This window comes from Macaca nemestrina, chromosome 1 (genome assembly GCF_043159975.1).
Source record: "Macaca nemestrina isolate mMacNem1 chromosome 1, mMacNem.hap1, whole genome shotgun sequence".
NCBI lineage: Eukaryota > Metazoa > Chordata > Mammalia > Primates > Cercopithecidae > Macaca > Macaca nemestrina.
In genome coordinates this window covers 147,211,013-147,226,902 of record NC_092125.1, presented here as the reverse complement: position 1 = coordinate 147,226,902, position 15,890 = coordinate 147,211,013, and the positions used below count along the sequence as shown (strand labels likewise).

At 43.4% G+C, this 15,890-nt stretch overlaps 1 protein-coding gene and 1 pseudogene across 11 annotated transcripts in view; both read right to left on the bottom strand.

The window, feature by feature from the left end:
• LOC105482777 (outer dense fiber of sperm tails 2 like) overlaps positions 1 to 758 on the bottom strand; it is a 48,092-nt gene extending 47,334 nt beyond the window's left edge. For 4 of the 11 annotated variants that reach the window (XM_071086008.1, XM_071086252.1, XM_071086271.1 and 1 more), the window contains exon 1: positions 380 to 395. The gene's annotated coding sequence lies outside the window, so the exon portion shown is untranslated. The other 7 variants (XM_071086069.1, XM_071086182.1, XM_011743107.3 and 4 more) reach the window with 5 other exon arrangements.
• A 6,006-nt stretch (positions 759 to 6,764) lies between these two features.
• LOC139356130 (large ribosomal subunit protein uL30-like 1 pseudogene) lies at positions 6,765 to 7,674 on the bottom strand (annotated as a pseudogene).
• Positions 7,675 to 15,890: the final 8,216 nt, after the last annotated feature.

The following is a 15,890-nucleotide window of genomic DNA, read 5'->3' as shown; positions in this document are numbered from 1 at the left end:
ACCTAGAGGAATCCTGGAGAAGGAATTATTTCCTGAGGATTCCTGGAATATGCCTCACTTACAAAGCCCCCAGGGCTTCCCACAATCTGATACATAACATGAGGGGCGCTTAAAAGCCAGCCCAGTGATTAAGAGGTCACTATTTCTGAAAGAAACGCAACCATATCCAGGAACGGCCCGGTCAGGACTTGGTTCTGGACAAGCCCACCTCACGCTAACATCTGCCCTGATGTCCCAGGGACCACACCCTTCCTAAGAGCGAGTCTCGCCGCCCTTTTCCCAGGCCAGGTAGTCAGCCTGAGGGAGGTGGAGGGTTTACGCGGAGGGGGCTGGGTGGGCGCGAGGGCCTTTTATTTCCGGGACCCACCACGGCCCTCACCTCCACACCTCCAGGGGCGCCCACGGTAAACGCCCAGCAACAGCTTTGCTACCCACAAAGTCGTCCCCAACCCAAAAGGCGTACCTACGCCCCCGCCGCTGCGTCCGCACGTCGTCGTGACGTCAGCCCGCCGTCGCCGCGCTATAAAAAGGGTCAGAGGCACCACGGCTGCTGCAGTGGAAACTCTGGCAATCCTTCCTGGGCTCTGGGTCGGCTAGGAGGGAGCGGGACGCAGGAGGCACTACAGTGGGTAGAGTAGGAAGGAAGGCAAGGGACGCGAGGTGGGAAGCAGGCGAATTCCTAGACCTGCTTGCCGCGGAAGAATCCCCCCTCAAGTGGAACAAAAGCTCAGCTAGTAACCGGCTAGTGGCTTCTCTGGCAACGGCGTCTCCGCCCCTCCCGTCAGGCCCGCAGCAGGCTGCGGATTGGTCCGGGTTACGGACGGCGGGCAGCGCCTGTAGCTATTGGCGAGGGTGAGGGATGGGGCAGGGAGGGGAGATTCGTCTGTCCTTGTGTCTCGGATAAGCTTTTTTTTTTTTTTTAAGCGTTTGTTTCTGGAAAAGGACGGCACTTGTGTACATTACCGAAAGTCATAACTGAGCCCAACTAGAAAAAAAGGAAATAAAGCCAATTCCGAGTTTTCTGGCGCTTGGCCTGTATGTGTTCTGCTTTCGCGTTTTTTTTTTTTTTTTTTTTTTGAGACGGAGTCTCGCTCTGTCGCCCAGGCTGGAGTGCAGTGGCGCGATCTCGGCTGACTGCAAGCTCCGCCCCCCGAGTTCACGCCATTCTCCTGCCTCAGCCTCCGGTGTAGCTGGGACTACAGGCGCCCGCCACCGTGCCCGGCTAATTTTTTTTTTTTTTTTTTTTTTTTTTTGTAGTTTTAGTAGAGACGGGGTTTCACCGTGTTAGCCAGGATGGTGTCGATTTCCTGACCTCGTGGTCCGCCCATCTCGGCGTCCCAAAGTGCTGGGATTACAGGCGTGAGCCCCCGGGCCCGGCCTGCTTTCACTTTTTAAAGGAAAGATCTGAAAACGTGAAGGCAACTGCGACCGGAAGAAACCACCTTTTAAATGTATAGTGGTATTTTTAGCTGAGATGCCTCCCTAGGCCTCAGGTTTTTTCCTGTTAAATGAGGGAGCGTGATGATGTTCTCCAAGGTGACTTCAGGTCTCAAAGTCTTTTGTATCTGCGTTACAGCCAGCTGGTCTGGTTTTTAAAGTCCTGAAGAAGCAAAGCAAGATTTAATTCGGAAAAAATCTTCATTCAACGCCTCTACTTAATATTCATCTTAAGAATCGTACACCAACATAGGAAGTTCACAGGTAGAGCAACTGTCAACTGAGCCGTAACCGTGGCATACTGCTACCTAATAACTAAAGCACTCCAGCAATGCTTTTCCCCCACTACTGTAATTGTCCCTTTTAATAATTTAAAGCAAGAGACAGAATTAATACATTTTCAGTAAAGGGCCAGTAATATGGTTAGGCTTTGAGTCCCCAACCACATCTCATCTTTAATTGTAATCCCCATAATCCTCATGTGTCAAGAGAGAGACCAGGTGAAGGTAATTGAATCATGGGGGCAGTTTACCCCATGCTGTTCTCGTGCCAGTGAGTTCTCAAGTGATCGGATGGTTTTGTAAGGGGCTCTTCCCCCTCCACCGGGTACTTCTTACTGCTGACTTACTAAGAAGGTGCCCTGCTTCCCCTTCACCTTCCACCATGATTGTAAGTTTCCTGAGGCCTCCCCAGCGACGTTGAACTGTGAGTCTTATTAAATAAACCCCTTTCCTTTATAAAGTATCCAGTCTTGGGCAATTCTTTATAGCAGTATGAAAATGGGCTAATACAGCCAGATAGTAAGTATTTTATTAATGGATTTTGCAAGTCATATGGTCTCTGTGATAGTATTTATCTCTGCCATTGTCGTACCAAGAAAAGCCATAGATGATACATAAATGTAAACATATGAGCTCACTAAAGTACATTTGTGTGTAGGATGCAACACTACGGTGTTGGGTAGATCATGGCAACAAATAGGGACTAGAATGTAAAAATAGCAAACAATGAAATAGAATAAAGATACTTGAATACAAATAATACTTCAAAATTAAAAAGCAATATTTTAGATAACCTTCTGTTTGCAGAGGACAAACAGAAGGTTAAATGAAAGTGTGATGGAGAATCACCACCTTTATGTCTTTGCACTCTTTAATAGTGCCACTAATCACTGGAATTCCCCTAGGACTATGGTATTGCCTTTGGTTTAATCTTTTAGTAGATAGGGGTGGTTCAAAAGGCTTCCACTTTGTCTTCCCATTATAATAGCCATGAGTCAAAAAGCCAATGTCAAGATGCTGTAAATCTCCTTTAAGGTTATGACATTCAGGTCTCTTCATTAGTTCTGGTAAATTTTTTGCTGTACAAATTAAGTAGAATCTTAGTAGACTCTCCATTTCAATTACAGGGACACTGATTAATTATCAACTCCTAAAAATCCCCGCTTAGTCAAACAACATGATACGTCCTGCTGGTATCATGGTAACAACAGGTACCTCATCTCTGATGGCTCAGTAGTATCACCTGGCCTCTATCCCTTTGGGATCTTACTATTTCCATTAGAAAATTAGGGGTTTCATGCAATGGCAACATCTTCGTCCCCAGGCTTATAGAATAGCAGCTACAGAGCTTTTAAAGGATTCTGGCATTCCCTATATTTTCTCAATGCTTTAGTAAAAAGAAGGTCCTTTGACCCTCTCAGAACACCTTTGAAAGGAGATGACTGGTTCACACATGATAAATCTATTCCTACAGTACTATTCCCTAAGTCTTCCTTAAAAATTGATACATACTAGATGTACATATTTTCAGGGTACATGTGATAATTGGATACATTTATATGAATGTGTAATGTGTAAAGATCAAATCAGGATAGTCAGGATATCCATCACCTTAAATATTTATCTTTATGCTATGAACATTCAAATTGTTCTCTTCTAGTTATTTTGAAATATACAATAGATTATTGTTAACTATAGTCACCCTACTTATCTGTCAAATACTGAGTCTTATTTCTTCTATCTAACTGTATGTCTGCACTCATTAATCAACCTCTCTTCATTACCCCCTTCCCTAAGTCTTTTAATTCATTCCTCTAAAATCAAGACATTTCTAACATCTCAACTGTATTTAGTTTCAACCAACCAACTGAGCAAACCTTGACAGCCACTCCCAGATGTTCAAAGCAAGCACAGTGAATTATGGTCTCTGGTAAATATGTTCATATTAATATCTTGGACACATCAAAATATTCCTTCATCCCTGGTCTGCCACACTTGGAATTCATTATTTTCCATAGGCTTCTGCCAATATAAATAAGCAAAATCTTGCACTTTTTTGGTATGAAAGCCTTCTCCCAGGTCAGATCTTACTTCTTCTATCTAACTGTATGTCTGCACTCATTAATCAACCTCTCTTCATTACCCCCTTCCCTAAATTCTTTTAATTCAATCCTCTAAAATCAAGAGATTTTAGAAACAAACTGTTTAAGAACAGCCCACTATATAGTAGTATTTCATTGTGTAAATATACCACAATTTGCTTATTAGCGCTCCTGTTGATAGATATTTAGGTTGTTTGCAGCTTTTAGTTATTATGAATAAGGCTGCTATAAGCATTCTTTAAAAGGCATTTTATTAACATATGCTTTCATTTTTCTTAGCTAGGAGTATGTTTAACTTTACCAGCAGTATATGATGCTTCCTGTTGCTTCACATCCTTGCCAACATTTAGTAAAGCAGTATTTTTTATTTTAACTGTTCTAGGGGATGTGAGGTGGCAGCTCACATGGATTTCAATTTGTGTTTTTTTGGTAATGAATCACGTTCAGTACCTTTCAGTTATTGACCATTTGTACATGATTTATGAAGTGTTGTTCAAGTCTTTTACCCATTTTTGTATTGGATTGTTGTTTTATTGTTGATTTTCATGAGTTGTTTATATATTCTGAAAAATGATTTGTCAGATATATGTAACTAATGTTTTCCTCCTATTTCTTATCTATCTATTTTCTTAATGGTATCTTTTGAAGAGAAGAAAATTTTTATTTGAGACATCTAACTTACCAGTATTTTTCTTTTATAGTTTAATGTACCACAACTCCACATTTGTGAAGTTGCCATGTTTTCATTTAGAAGTTTTATTATTTGAAGCTTTCATAAGTAAGTATATGACGTATCTTGAATTAAGTTTTTTAGGAAAGATGTAAGGAGTCAAGATTCCCTTTGTTTTATACAGATACCCAATGTGGTACCACCGTTTATTTAAAAGACTTTCTCTTCCCCATTGAATTAATTTAGTGCTTTTGTTGAAAATGATTAGACCATATGTGTGTGTGTGTTTATTTCTGGACAATCCATTCTAATAATTTATAATCGAAACATTTGCCTACATCACATTCTCTTGATTACTGTAGTTTTATATAAGTCTTAAAATTGGGTAGACTCCATTTACTACAAAGATGGTTGTCCACAGGGTAAGTAGGACAAGAATTGAGCAAAGTCTTGGGGGAACAGAACAACATTGCTTTTACAAGATAGAGTATCAGCGCATATCTTAGTTTGGAGTGCTATAACAAAAATATAAACTGGGTGGCTTAAACAACAGAAATTTGAGAAGTCCAAGATCAAGGTGCCAGCCATTTGGTTCCTGGTGAGGGCCCTCTTCTTGATTTGCAGAAGGATGCCTTCTTGTTTTACTCCCACATGGTGGAGAGAGGAGGGAAGCAAGCTTTTTCATGTTTCTTCCTTATAAATAATAAGATCTTTGCTTTGTATGGAATTATAAATTACAAACTATTATTTTGCTTAATCCTTTTAACCAACATGAGGTGGGCATGTTGGAGGATATTAGCTCCCATTTTACAGGCAGAGTGAAAACACTGTAGCCATTTTTAGTATAAAAGCTGGGATATAAGACCTGGGATTCCATATTCACCACTGCTTTTTTCCATGACTTTGTGATACATCATTTAAAAGTAATCTGATTTCACAGTGTTTTACAGTGTAAGAATAACATCTATAGTATCTATTCCTGGCAGGTTAACTCTGGAGCCAACCAACCTAATTGATGGCCTCATAAGCTGGCACGTTTTAAGGCATTCTTATACCTCTAACTCAATTTCCAGCTATATTTGAGGGCCCCATAAGTCAAATTGTAGAATGCTGTTCTGAAAGGATCAGGAAATACAATGGTCAAGCATGTTTTAAAGTTTAACCTAGGTCTGGCACATCTTCGTCAGTTGCTCAGATGGCAAGCTGTAGGATTGAAGGGAGTAGTGCGAGGATCCACTTAAGGGTGGACACTGATGAAAAACACAAGCAGTATCAGAGCCACTGTTTTCAGGAAATCCCTAGAAGCCTTGTTGCTAGTTTCCTACATTATTACCAGCAGGACAAAGGGCAATACTTTTGGAGACTAGAATTTCAAGGAAAAGATTTATTAGGCTGCCTGCCTGGGGCCTAAAAAGCCAGATAGTGCTAACTTTATCCAGGCCAAACCAAGAAAATGGTTCATCCCTTCCTGATCTGCATTTTGAGGAGAGTGCTGATCATCACAGAAACCAAGAAATTCTGTCCTGAAGCCCAGGAGAGAAACGGTGGGCATTTCCCAGAGTTCTAGGAGGCATAGGGGCAACACAATCTGCCATGTAAAGAGAAAAAGCTATCTTGGTAAGCTTTGGTCTTGCACAGGACATGGAACCAGAAATGATCAACATCAGGGCCTGGGTGACCAGTCCTGAGAAGAGCAGGACTTCCTCACATAAGGTGCCTAGGTCCCTGAGGAGAAGGGTCTAAACGCCCTAAAACTGCCAGCAAAATTTTGAGTGTGTACATGTTTTTCTGCTGAAGAGGTCTTTCATTCTCAAATCCCGAGCTTTTAGAGAAGAAGACTAAGCCAGTTGCAGGCTAGAATACAAAACACACCAGTTATACTTAGAGTCAGCCAAGTCTGAGAGCTCTCAGAGCCATCAGTGAAAAGTTGGAACATAGATGCACAGGAGAGACAACTAAATTCTTTTTGTGCCATTCTTCCTAACTGTATTTCAAGTCAGTTAAAAATAAGGCCTCAGGAACCGCTAGATTCAAGTATGCCCCTGGGCTTGGTGCACTGCTGCAGGAGTCTTAGGGTGTCTTGTACAAAATGCTTATTCACTCATGAATATTAAACCCCAGGATAGAAGATGCGACAAAGCAGGACTCCTTCCTCCATGGCCTATGCTGATTTCAGAGGATGTGGCAGCCAATAAGGAGAACATGGAAATGTTTCCTTAGAACTGGACTGTGCCGAGAGGTGCCTGCCATGAACATAACCTGCTGTCTTTTCCCTGACCCTTCCCTTCAGTTTTTGACAATAGAGCAGTAAATAATCTTCTCTGAAGTTATTTGATATCATTTCTGAAAAGCAAAAACACATGCTTCCAATACACTAATACACTGTGCTTTCAGGTATTCTGGATCTAGTTCAGCTGTGGATGACCTCACTCATGCCTTCACTCTGATAGCCAGGTGAGCCCATTCCCTTGAAGAAGCCCACCGTATCATTCTTGGTAGCATGACAGGCCACCAAGAGGTGGAAAGGGTGCAAGAACAATGAGATCTCCTGGAAACACTTCCCCAGGAAGGCAATTTCGTGAATGACGTCTTTCAAGCAAATAATGCCAAACCTCCCCAGGTGCTCCCCAATAACTGTGTTGTCTGCCAGAGGGAATGGTCTTACTTTTGACCTTGACTTGCCCACGTTTCAAGATGAGTTCCTGGAGAGACTTCAGATTTAGAAATCCCCAGGTCACATAATGTTCCACTATATGTAGCATTTCTAGGCTGAAGGTGGAGGGGTGGGGAGGGGGTGACTTCTACAAAGACACCACTGAAAAACGTCTTCAGGCAAAGTCTTATGACGATTCTCTGCACCAGTAAACTCACATCATTAATCCTTTGAATGCATACAACAAAGGCCGAGGAGTGTTTATCTGGTTGTTTCAAGGCACAAGGTTTTACATCTAGTCATTTGAGTTGCAGCTTGTCACATTTGTGCTGCCAAGAATCAAATAGGAATGATTCCAGTCACTTAAACCTGAGTCCTTTTCCTTTCCTCTGCTCCTTCTTTGCTATAAAGTGCCTGCTTTGACTGAGTGGCTTTGAGGACTAGATTTCCTAGGAACAAAGGAATTTTTCTTTGCTCTTGCTCTGCCGACTTTCTAGTGCTAGTTACTGACCATGCCCTCCCCACTGTCATGTCTCTTCTTATAAGAGCAATAATCCCATCATGAGGGCTCCACTTTTATGACCTAATCACCTCCCAAAGACCCCATGCTTAAATACCATCACATTCAGTATTATAGTTTCAACGTATCAATTTTGGGGAGTGGGGGATACAAACATTCAATCCATAGCAACGGACAACATGCTACCCTGAACCTTGAAAGGAGGTTCTTACCAGAAACCATCCAGAAAGGAACTAACTACCCCAGCACTACACTTAACTAAACCTGTGGAGGTAGGGCTAAGTGTGGGCCTGGGGTGAGGGTGAAATGGGTTGTTACAATTACACAGTAATTAGCAACAAGGGCTTTGGAATCAGACCAACCTGTATTCATGTTTTCTACCAAGAAGTCATGGAAAAATTACTTTACTTCTCTGAGGCTTCTCTATTAAAAAACTAAGGAATAATTCTACCCATCTGATAGGATTGTTGTGGTAATTGAAGCTATATTTGTAGAATACCTTGCCTTATCGCTGATAAATCGTATGTGCTGTATAAGTGGTAGGTATTGGCAATGATTGTTTTAAGGTGCAAAGTACATGATGCACAATCAAGAATGTTTATCTCTTTTCATCCAGATATTTTCCACATAAGTTACAGTCTTCAGACATGAGCCTTTTTTTTTAAAGGAGAGTAATAGTATATGTGAATCTAGTTTTCCCTCTAACTCTAAATGATTCCAGTAATTACCATAACCTGAAAAAAATCCAGGATGTTTGACCGGTTAAATAGTTACTGTCAAACTTAGCCCACCTTGCGCACATGTTCAATGTCTACAGTCAATGAAATTAGGTCAGGTATTAAACATTTAATGCATTGTATTACATAACCAGCTTTTAAATCTGTTTATTTTAAATGCTATTCAGAAAATAACACTGTTTAACCTTGTATTTTAAGCTTGATATTCTGTCCTCTGGGACATCAGTGTTTGACCAAAGGGAAATGATGCTTAAGTATAAAATTTACCTTTTAAACTATGTTATCACTTGGTTTTCATTAGCTATTAAGGGCTTTTTAAAGGTAATGTAAGCAACTTAAGTCTTATGGCATAAAGATGCTGTGTGGTCATAGAGAAATTAAGACACTTTCTATTCTTGTATTGTTTGAAAAATCCACTCGTATAACCAGAAATTAATTTGAGAGCTAGTGAACTATTTAAAGAACCCTCAGAAAATGATGAACTCCTAGGTGCCAAGTATAAAGAAAAATATAGGAAGACAGAAAGTGGTCCTTTGGACACAGAAGCTTAATAATGCAGGGATACAAATATGAAACTGCCATAGTTAGCACATGTGTGGTCTAGCACACACTTTAAGAAAAGCTTTAAAAACCTAAACAATTACTTTACTTTTTTCCTTTTTTCTTTTTAATGTAGGCTTGTCTACTTTGGATGGATATTTTTCAATAGGTCTTTCCCCCGCTAGCTTATTAAGCTAAACATGATCCTTTTATTTGGAAAAGAAGGGCTGAAAATAATAATAATATGTTCATCAAAATGTTACATAGCTTACAGATTAAACCACTTTATGTACATGTTTCCAAAGATTGATTGACACTTTTTAGAAATGTCAATGCTATTTTCTGAAGTGCCTTTATCAATCGTTATCAGCTTCAGCTGGAAGTAACAGGATACCCAACTGTTAAAGTGGCTTAAAGGATAGGGGCTTTCATGACTTCTCACAGTGAAGTCTGGAGTTAGATGCTCCTGGGTTGGCTCCTGAGTTACCAGTGTCATAGGGGATGCCAGCTCTTTCTACCTTTCAGCTCTACTACCCTTTGCTTTTTGACTGCCCTCACACCTTTTACCTGACAGTCACAGAGCCTCCCTCAGCTTCTGACACCATGATAGGAAAGAAGAATGGGGATTTTCCAGACTTCTCTTTTCCAGGAGAAAAATCTTTTTTCTGAATGATCCCAAAACCACCACTTCCTTCTCTTGCGCCTCCCTCCTGCTGGCATATCCTATTGTCAGGCCACATACTCATGTTCCAGTATAAGGGGTGCTTGGAAAAATGAGCATCAGACATTTGACCTCTGTCATGGAAGACAGGTTCTGCCAGCAAGAAAGAAGGAAGGAGAATGGTGATTCATAGGCATTAACAAAACCTAAGCAGAGGCCACACACATGGGAGATCAGCAATACATTAATTGAGATTAATATCTATTAAACTCTTACTCTGGCCTAATCATAGTTTTAGTCACTATATGTCTCAATTATTACACCAATTTTACAGATGTATCAACTGAGGCATAGCGATGTTTAATAACTTAGCTAAGGCCACACAGTTAGTAAGAAGCAGAGCTGGGATTTCAATCCAGGCAGACTAACTTCAAAGCCCAATCATATAACCATTTAACCACTGCTTCCACATGATTGTGGTAACACAGGATTAGCAGATGAAGGCCAATAAAAGTTCATATAATGGAAAACAGAAGTGGCAGGAGATTTTGATGTATTCTTATACTCTGGAATTTTATTCTTTTGGCTTTATTGCCTTCTTAGTAAGTAATCTACAATGTGTGACTCATTGCTATAATCTAGATTATGGTAAGTTATTCAAATGGAGATAAAGCATGTATGTGATGTAATAACATTTAGGATAAGTTATGACACTAAAAAATTTACTATTTTATTCTTTATAAAGATAATATGCTTGAAAAGTTTCTTTTAAAAAATGTGTCACTCATAACTATTGTTTTTAAAAGACTCAATATTTTTTGTAATATGAATATTTGATCTTGGATAAAATGTACTACATATTGTACACTTTTGTTTTGGAAATTATTGCATTTTTAGTAACCAATTATAATATTACATCAAAGAACTGATTCAATTTCCTTTTTCCTAGTTATCAGACTCTAAAAAATCTCTACTCAAAAATATCCCATTACTTTCTAATGGAGAAAAAATTAAAAACAGATATATTGTGAAAGATACATACTTATTTATTTATTTATTTATTTATTTATTTATTTATTTATTGAGATAGAGTCTCGCTCTGTCACACAGGCTGGAGTACAGTGGCACAATCTCGGCTCACTGCAAGCTCTGCCTCCTGGGTTCACGCCATTCTCCTGCCTCAGCCTCCCGAGTAGCTGGGACTACAGGTGCCCACCACCACGCCTGGCTAATTTTTTGTATTTTTAGTAGAGATGGGGTTTCACCGTGTTAGCCAAGATGGTCTTGATCTCCTGACCTCATGAGCCACCCACCTCAGCCTCCCAAAGTGCTGGGATTACAGGCGTGAGCCACTGCACCTGGCCTAATTTTTTTTTTTAAAGTTGTTCCCGGCCGGGCACGGTGGCTCATGCCTGTAATCCCAGCACTTTGGGAGGCCGAGGCGGGCAGATCACCTGAGGTCAGGAGTTCGAGACTAGCCTGGCCAACGTGGTGAAACCCTGTCTCTGCTAAAAATACAAAAATTAAGTGGGCATGGTGTTGGGTGCCTGTTATACTACTCGGGAGGCTACTCGGAGGCTGAGGCAGGAGAATCGCTTGAACCTGGGAGGCAAGGTTGCAGTGAGCCAAGATTGTGCCATCACATTCCACCCTGGGGGACAAGAGCAAGACTTCGTCTCCAAAAAAAAAAAAAAAAAGTTGTTTCCTAGCCTTCGTGGGGGAGTATAGAAAAAGGCAGAGGAGAAAGTACTCATATGGGAGACACTAAAAGAATTGGCAAGGAATGAGGAATAAGATCAAAGTGATCTTAGTTTAAGCAGAACCTTCATTAGAATTTTCAAGCAAGCCACAGCCAAAACTCAGAATAATCAAAACAGGAGATTATTCAGGAAAACTGGGAACAAGGTAGAATGCTAGGTATGGTGGGATATGGGAAGAACCCCGAGACCTTACTCTGAGACCTTGGCTATGCCCAGCTAGTTAAAGGGAAAATGGCAACTTTAGAAAATAAAGCTGACATGTCACAGGAAAAAGAATGGTAGAGGAGAAAATACTCTGACTTTGAATTCAGAAAAGAATAAATAGAGGTGAACTCTAGTCCCTTTTGAAGGCCCCAGGAAGATGAATGCCTTTGCCAAAATAGTCTTTGAAAGCTCTTATTGAAGAATCCCTCTTGGGGAGAGCACTTGGTAAATGTCTGGGGTGGAGGGGAGCTATTCTACCTCTCCTATCTTGCCTGGGTTTTGAGTGAGTGGTTCTTAGGATTCAGAGGAGTAAGGCACAGGCTCTGTATGAGGCCAGGAAAGGCTTGTTTTGTTAATGGTTGGTTGGATGCTTTTACTTTTCAAAGTGAGGAAGAGAGAAGAGAAGAGAGATGAAGATCCCTCAGGATAGAAAGAGGCTGAAGCAAACTGGGGGCCAAGGAAGATCCACATTTGTGGAAAATTATTTAAAGAATGTTGCCAGCCAGGTGTGTGGTGGCTCAAACCTGTAATCCCAGCACTTTGGGGGGCCTGCGCAAGTGGATTACTTGAGCTCACGAGTTCGAGACCAGCCTGGACAACATGGCAAAACCCTGTCTCTACAAAAAATCAAAAATTAGCCAGGCATGCTGGTATTCACCTGTAGTTCCAGCTACTCAGAAGGCTGAGGTGAAAGGATGGCTTGAGCCTGGGAGGCGGAGGTTGCAGTGAGCTGAGATTTCACCACTGTACTCCAGCCTGGGCAATAGAACCAGACCTTGTCTCAATAATAAATTAAAAAAGAATTGTCAGGTTCTAACTGAGGTCCTAGGGGAGTCAATGGGTGAGTGGCAGGTAGCTAGAAAAACATTTGAGGAATCATAGACAGTTTCAACATGGCTTTACTCTCTCTCTGGGCATGAGTGAACCATATGGACAGTGTTAGTGGGGTAACTATACCTTTTTCAGACAATAGTGGCTCCAATCCCTAATGCGCCTCATGTGGCATGGTTACATAATGTGTGGGGTTGTGCGCCTGCACTCCAAACCCACTGAATCATGCTGCACCAGAAGGCAACTTCAGCCTACTGCTGACTAAAGTGCAGCCATATCACTTCCACTCCACTCCCTAGGCTGAGGGCCTCCTCCAGGCAGGGATACATGACCATAGGGGTCATGACCATGGGATACTGAATCCATATCCCACAACAACAATACAGACAGCAACAGCTCACTACTAGGATCCCAGCTATGCTACTTAAGACTATTAGGGCCCAGCGTAGGCCAGAGCCTGGGGAATGCAGGGGGTCATCAGTAAGGCTCTCAACTGCCTTAATCTCCCATGAGACCCCTTGCAGGGCGGCTGTTAAGTTCTGCTGATTGTCAGGGATAAAGGTACAACACTGTTTCTAAAAGGACACAGGTACCACTTGGGCAGCAGTTATGATGCCTAAGGTCATTTGGTTTTGCTACACCACCTTTCTGATCTGATCAACCTCATCCGTTAACAGGAGGAGGGCCACTCAGGTGCAATTCAGAGACCAAGTGGTGTGCTCTACAAGAGGAGTAACTTGTGCTTCTACAGTTATGACACCCGCTCCAGTGATAGTCATTGCCAAGGGGTAGAACCACCAGGGTGCTCGTCGCACTTGCAAAAACCAAGATCATAGCACCTCCCAGTTACACAGACATCTGGGCAACATGGAGAGAACAGTGGCAGGTACATAAGGCCACTCCAAGGTACAACATCCAATCCTGTCATCTGGTAGGTAAGGCCACCCTGTGTCCCCACAGATCCATAAAGTCTCAGGGGCAAAAAGTCCATGGGGCCTGACCTTGGTGGGGCCGCTTGTTCCATCCTACCTTCGGTGTGGTGACACATGTTATGTTTGCACAGGCCATGACAGGTACCCATCCCACAGTGGTGTTACCCCAATGTTGCTCTATGCACTGCAGTGCCTGGGCCAGGGGTACTACATGTTCCCCCGCTAGGCAGCCCCACCTGTCATAAACGCTACAGGCCAGCCAGGGGGTGGGCGCACCATGGGTCTTGCAGCATCCTTTGTCCAAAGCTTGCCACTTCGCGTTCCGGGTGTCAGCCATGGGACCCCAAGTCTCCAACTATGTCCAGTTCTCTGCAGATGTAGGATGCATGTGCCAAGGCAAGCTATCCACAGCTGCTGCTGGAAGGGTGGTGCAGATCCAAGAGTTGAAAACATTGCTCACCTCAGCATAGGTCCACAATGCAGTTGGAGCATGTTAACCTATGTCAAAGTGACAGAGCAAGCACAGGTACTAAAGGGGGTAAATCACGTCCCTCAGGCAAAATATAGGCTAATCTTTCATCCCTGGATAACAATGCAACCGCCAAGGGCTTTTGCCCTGGGCAATGGTACCACACCTTCCTCAGCTCCCTATGGTTTCTTTGAGTCCTGTATCAGTGCCAGAGTCACAGGGGAGTTCATAATAGGCCACACAGACAGTACATGTGTCCCCCAAGTAGGGCTCCTTCCCCTGCCGCCCCACCTTGAAAGCCAACCGCGGGGGCCATGCATCAAACACCCAAGGAGCGACACGCAAGTCACACTGCAGGCCCTCCCCCCAGGGAGCTGTGATGGACAACCACCAGCACAGGGGTACTTGGAGGATCCACACGCACAGCCAGGTTTTCTGTTCTCCTGCCTTCAAGGGTGTTGGGGCAGGTAACAACAGGTTACCGTTTGTCCCAATATCTGGTCAGAGGAGGTCATCCCTGGTACGTATCTGCAACTGAATAGGACAGTGGCCCGGTGTAACAAAGCCTCCACTGGGACTGGGCCGCCTTTCGGTGGTCATCCATTCACGGTTTGGAGCACCAGGTCCAGCCTTGAACTCCAGCCCCACAAAGATGGGGGTGTGACATACAAGCTTAACCCATTCTTCAGGAGCCTGTTATATCGCTCAATCATACCCACAGCTTGTGGGTTGTATGGCACATGGAGTCCCCACTTTATGCCCATTCGTTGTGCCCATTTTTGTACCTGTTGTCCAGTGAAATGTGTTCCCCTATCACTCTCAATGGCCAGAGGGGAACCACACAGGGCACATAAGTGTTGCACGGCCTGAATGGTGTTCTGTTGGGTGACCACCCTGGAAGAGTAGGCGAACAACAGGCTTGTGGCCATGGCCACAGCTGTTAGCACATGTGTGTACCCTAACAGCTTCAGCAGTGGCCCGGTGTAGTCTACTTGCCACCTGATCAAGGGCACTTGCCCTGTTGTTACTGTTGTGTAACACTGGGCAGCTGCCTCTGATTAGGGTATGTCTGAGCACATGCTGGGCATTTCTGACAAGCCTCCCAAATATCTTGCATGGGCAGGGACAGATCCCAATGCATATTGACCTGTGACGTCAGTTTACCCCCGCATGTCCCAGTTTCTGGTGTAGCCACATGACCACATCTCATGTAAGTGCCGACTCTAACCATCAGACCTTGGCCAAGACATCTGCCTCATCATTGCCGGGGGTGGCCAAAGGCCACTTCTGTATTTTCCTGGTAGTTAACCACAAGGTTAAACATTGATAGACCACCCAAGTATCCGTACAGATTACCATAGGTTTCACCTCCTTGGTGATCACCATCCATACTGCTCTATGTTCAGCCTGTCAGCCTCTTTGTCCATACCCAGTTTCAAACCATATGGTGTCAGTACTAGGTTGGACTGCAACAGCGGTCCAGGCAGCAGTAGCACCTCGGCTAGACCCATCTGTGTACCATGCCACATCGGGAATGGGGGGACGCCCTTCCTTAAATGGTGAAGGCTCAGGGTCTAGGGGTGCCTCGGGCCTTGCCTTGCATTAAGACTACAGGTCCCAAGACCTCTTGCAACTCTGCTGCTAAGGGGCTTGTACTCAGCATACTCCACCGCTCCAAGTAGGTGCCCCACTTTGCCAAGGTGGATGTCTGTGCCATCCCAGTCTGGGGGGTCATTACCCATGATGCACCCATCCTGCTATTGGTAAGTCATTCGCACAATGACTGCAGCCCATCCTGTCACACTCTCACAAGCCTAAAGGGCGGCATATACAGCTGCTAGCTGTTTCTCTATCAAGGAATACCAGAGCTCAGCTCCCTTCCATAGAGATCAAAAGCCTAATGGCATTCTCAAGCGCTCCTTGTGCTGCCATCTGTGGTCACATGCACATCCAGCTCAAATGGGTACCCCTGGTCAACTACCCATAGGGCTTGTGCCAGCTGAATAGCCTGCTTGGCTGGCAGGAAGCCAGTCTCAGCCACATCATTCCAATCCGAGATAGCGCCCTTCTTTGTTAACCAATGCAATGCTTTC